The sequence below is a fragment of the Pollicipes pollicipes genome, unplaced genomic scaffold (assembly GCF_011947565.3).
Source record: "Pollicipes pollicipes isolate AB1234 unplaced genomic scaffold, Ppol_2.1 Scaffold_4881;HRSCAF=5763_pilon_pilon_pilon, whole genome shotgun sequence".
In the NCBI taxonomy this organism is placed as follows: domain Eukaryota; kingdom Metazoa; phylum Arthropoda; class Thecostraca; order Pollicipedomorpha; family Pollicipedidae; genus Pollicipes; species Pollicipes pollicipes.
Window position 1 is genome coordinate 19,662,639 of NW_023596576.1, and position 5,045 is coordinate 19,667,683.

The window sequence follows — 5,045 nt, forward strand, 5'->3', positions numbered from 1 at the left end:
CACAGGCCAGAGAGCAGCGGGACCAGAGGAGCGATGTTTTTGACCGGCACAGGCCGGAGAGCGCAGGGTACCAGCGGGCGGCGCTTCTGACCAGCACAGGCCGGAGAGCAGCGGGACCACCGGAGCGGCGCTTCTGACCAGCACAGGCCGGAAGCAGCGGGACCACCGGAGCGGCGCTTCTGACCAGCACAGGCCGAAGAGCAGCGGGACCAGGGGCGGCACTTCTGACCAGTACAGGCCGGAGAGCAGCGGGACCACCGGAGCGGCGCTTTGACCAGCACAGGCCGGAGCGCAGCGGGACCAGCGGGGCGGCACTTCTGACCAGTACAGGCCGGAGAGCAGCGGGACCAGCGGAGCGATGTTTTTGACCGGCACAGGCCGGAGAGCAGCAGGACCGCGGGGCGACGCTTCTGACCGGCACAGGCCGGAGAGCAGCGGGACCAGCGGGGCGGCGCTTCTGACTGGTGGGCACAGCTGCACAGCTGAGCGAGTAAGCACCATATTACGCGTCAAAAGCTATGCGTCAACAAAAGAAAACTTCCGTTATATCCGTAGTGTGACAGACGCGTTACGGCTTCTCCGCCAGAGGCCTCCGCCTGCCTATATGCAGCAATCCGTATGGTTGAGAGCGCTTGAGCTTACCAAATAAGATTCTTAAGCCTTTTTTCTAACTTGCGCTGAACAAAAACTGTGATTAAAAACACAGCTTACTACTCCAGTAACCACGGGAAAACGACAATGCTACCTTTTCGCACTAATTCTTCGTCTCGCAGCCCCGTAACAATATGACATCACAGGCTACATGATGCAGGAACCTCTGGAGTGGTAGACGGAACTCGAACAGCGTTCACGTAAATCGGAAACTATATATGATATATATATATATATATTATATATAATATATATATATATAATATTGCAACGCAAAACATGAACGATTTACCAAGATAACAATACCACATGCATTAGGGGATGTGGCAGCGTTTGACGTAGGTAATCGAAACTCACATTCCAGTGGGCCCAGTCCTTTTAAACTAGAAAAATCCGCGGAACACAAGAGTTTGCTGGTTTGCGCCTGCGTCATTAAAAACGCATACCCAACTGACATGTTCAGTTTATCATTAGAACTGAAGTCACCCCCGTTGGTATTTGGCACTTTTAGCGCATCCTGCTCATATCGCATCTTGACAAAGGTAATCCTCGTCCGGGCTTAAGCCGCCACTTTTATATTTTGAATGCCTGCACCCGCCCAAACCCCAAGGTTGAAGGCCCACATCCGCCTTGCAGATATCCCCCCCCCCCCAAAGCCCGCACGGGCGCATCAACCTTATCTCGTATTCCAGGTACACCTACGCGACTTCAAAGCATTATTGGCGCCAAAACATGAAGCTGTAAAATGCCTACAAAATGTTTATCCCTTCTTTTAAGTTTTTGTCATGGCTTATATCAATAGACCTTATATTAATTCCTGGCACACATACTCAGCCCGATCATCCTATAATCGTCAGCACAAGAATCTCCAAATCTACAAATATTCATTCATGCATATGTTTTTTTATAAACTGACATTGAGTGAAGCTGTTGAATAACCTAACTTCATTTCATAACTTGAAACTGTGAGTCGGTTTGGAGAGACTGCTGAAGAAATAAAACATGCAATTGCCGTTGTTATCCTTTTGTTATCGTTATTGTAACGTTATCCTGTTAGTTCTAGGTATAAGTCATCTTTGTCCTAGACAAAACCCTCTTGGTCCTTAAGAAGGCTTTTCAAAAGCAACAATCTGTACCTTGAAAGGCAATAAATCAAACAATTTCAGCCTGTACAAGAATGCAAAACTCCAGACGGACCTTATATTTACCTGAGCGCATCTATGACTACAGCCTACAGATGACTACATTACAGTAACTAGGCATGAATGCAGGTATGCCTTTTGCACAAAATTAACATCCAAAGCCCAGAGTTAGTAGGTACTTTAAACTAGCCTAGATGTCAACTTCGCAAAGAAAGACCTGCATAAAACAATGCAACATGGATGGTGTCATACATTAATTCATGTTAATGGAAAGATGATCCAGAACAGTGTTCATGGCCAGCCCATCATGCACCACAGTAACATTATTTCCAGCTCCACAGACAGCAGGGGATACCTGAATGATGGGCGATTTGATTGCCTACGTCAAGTTGCGAAGCGTGCAGCTTAGTTACAAAACTGTTCTTGTAATTCTGCATTTTTGTTCCAAATGTCTTCAGTATGAATGTACATAAAATGGCTTATGCTCACTAGCCTTGTCATCGTCGTGCATATCACATGACATGTGTAAAAAGGTAGACGCAGTATTTGGTAACAGATGGGTGGGCCAAAATAACCCCAATCCCATTGCCCTAGAACAGCTAATGCCTCATTCTTACGTGCCTAACAAATACGAGCTCGTCCATGCGCCACGCAAGTAAACGCCATCTTGGGCGTCCGAGCTCCTTGAACAGCTGACAATCTTTCACGCCGATTTCGTCCTTCGATGCGCTTGATTTGAAACTTTGCTGGAAACGCTGGTATGTTAGGAAACCGTGTTTTTCTGCGGTTTTCCTCTTGAAATACCAAACTAAGTGCATGCGTATAGCAGAAAGAATTGCTAGCAATTGCTTAATAAAGTTACCTATTTTGTAGATAAGGTTGGAGCTGCAGAGATTGCATTGGTTTGCTGTTATCGATTTTACAGACCTCTACCTAGATTGCGATGCAAGATCATGTTTCCATTAAATCCAGGCATTGAGTAGTGCTTGCTGCCTGAGCATGTCCTGTGCAGTTGCCTCATTCAGCTGTGGCCTGCAAGGCCATTGAGTGTTTACATGTGACCTGTGTTCATTGTGACGTGTGATTTACTTCACAAATGGTGTGCAAACATCCAGGATGAAGTTTTGCCAAATGGTGATATGCCTGGGGTAGGCTGAGCGGGGATAAATGGCTAAGCTTATTAGTAATTGGGGACTGGAGCTAGAACCCACTTCCTGAGCGGGAAGGGACTTTCGTGACAGATTCTGCCACTAGTGTGGGATTAATTCAGAATGGTTCACGCTGTTGTGTTGATATTGCATCTGCTCAGAATGTAAAGTTCAGCGATTATACCAACTGTAGGTTTGACAGCCATTACGTCATGGGTCTACTCTTAAAGCTACAGTGTTATACCTCATACGTTCACGAAATGGTATGCATTGTTTAGGTAGGAAACTTTGTATTGAAATGTTACTCCCGTATTTCATCCTTTTTGCGCAAATAAATACTTCCTTTCCATTGGAATTAATTAGTTCTGACAGGCCTTTGTGAATTATGTAAATTTCGGAATAAAAAACACAGTAGGATAATTTTAGCAGTAAAATACCCACCACTGCCTGCCATGTGGTCTGCAATACCCGATAAAAGCCGTGCAGGCTTCGCAAGCCCGCGCCTTGGAGGCCTGCAGGCTCAAAAGTGACAGCACTAGTCCGAGCCCACCAAAGTCCAGCCGAGCCGGTGACGTCAGACACCCACTGTTATATCTGATGTCCAGCGCTGCAGCCCGGAGCCTGGGCACGCGTAGGTCCACTGTTAATCTGAATGGCCAGCGCTGCAGCCCTGAGCCTGGGCACGTATCAGTCCACTGTTATATCTGATGGCCAGCGTCGCAGCTCGGAGCCTGGGCACGTATCGGTCCACTGTTATACCTGATGGCCAGCGCCGCAGCGGAGCCTGGACACGTATCGGTCCACTGATTATCTGGTCCAGCGTCGCAGCCCGGAGCCTGGGCACGTATCAGTCCACTGTTATATCTGATGGCCAGCGCTGCAGCCCGGAGCCTGGACACGTATCAGTCCACTGTTATATCTGATGTCCAGCGCTGCAGCCCGGAGCCTGGCACGTATCGGTCCACTGTTATATCTGATGTCCAGCGTCGCAGCCCGGAGCCTGGGCACGTATCGGTCCACTGTTATACCTGATGGCCAGCGCTGGCAGCGCGGAGCCTGGACACGTGTCGGTCCACTGTTATATCTGATGTCCAGCGCTGCAGCCCGGAGCCTGGACACGTATCGGCCCGCTGGTGTATGAGCAACATCACGTGTCACGGGAAGGCCGCTACATTGCTGGCACGCTCCAAAAACTTTTGCCAAGGTCCCTGACATTGAAGTCGCCCCGCCGATTCGGCCTCCGCGCCGTAATTGGTTGTTCTATGGAATAGGTGGGGGGGGGGGGGGGTGGGGAGGGGAGGTGTGTGGGGGGGGGGGGGGGGGCATGGGCCCATCACTTATCGATGTGACGAGTGTGTGACATTTTCAAATCACTGACTGAACGTCCGCTGTCAGGAGAGCTACCATTCAACCTCGGCCGTCATCAGGTTCCCTTACGGCTTCATCAAATAAAAAAAAACAGACGGATGAGCACGTCGTTTTTAGTCAGACAAGGTGGGTTGGATGGAATCGTGGCAAAGCATGGTCCTCAAGACCATCGCCGGTCAATACTACATTAGCTACTCCGAAGGCATGTCCCTTCAAAACATCTTGACGTCGATAATTGAAATCGCTGCAGGGCAACGTCTCCTGGCATTTACATTTCTGTGTCTCTTGGAACTAAGCAAACACATCAGAAGCAAAGTAGCGGAATGTCCGTTTCAGGCCTGTTAAGCAAACGTGAGCTACGCACCATGCCTAATGCCGGGAATGCAACTGACACAGTCCAGAGACCAATACATCCTCTAGACTAGAAATTGTCTTGTTGTAACTGGACGAGCAACTGCTAAGCCAGTCCAACTAAGCGCGCTCAGGTGGCGATCGCACCGTCTCTCTACGTCTACATGCTCATAAACTAAGCGCGCTCAGGTGGCGATCGCACCGTCTCTCTACGTCTACATGCTCATAAACTAAGCCGCTCAGGTGGCGATCGCACCGTCTCTACGTCTACATGCTCAACGCGCTCAGTGGCGATCGCACCGTCTCTCGTCTACATGCTCATAGTACGCGCCCGTAATTTCGTGTTTATGAACTGGCGGTTCAACGGTTTACCAAGGTAAATCCA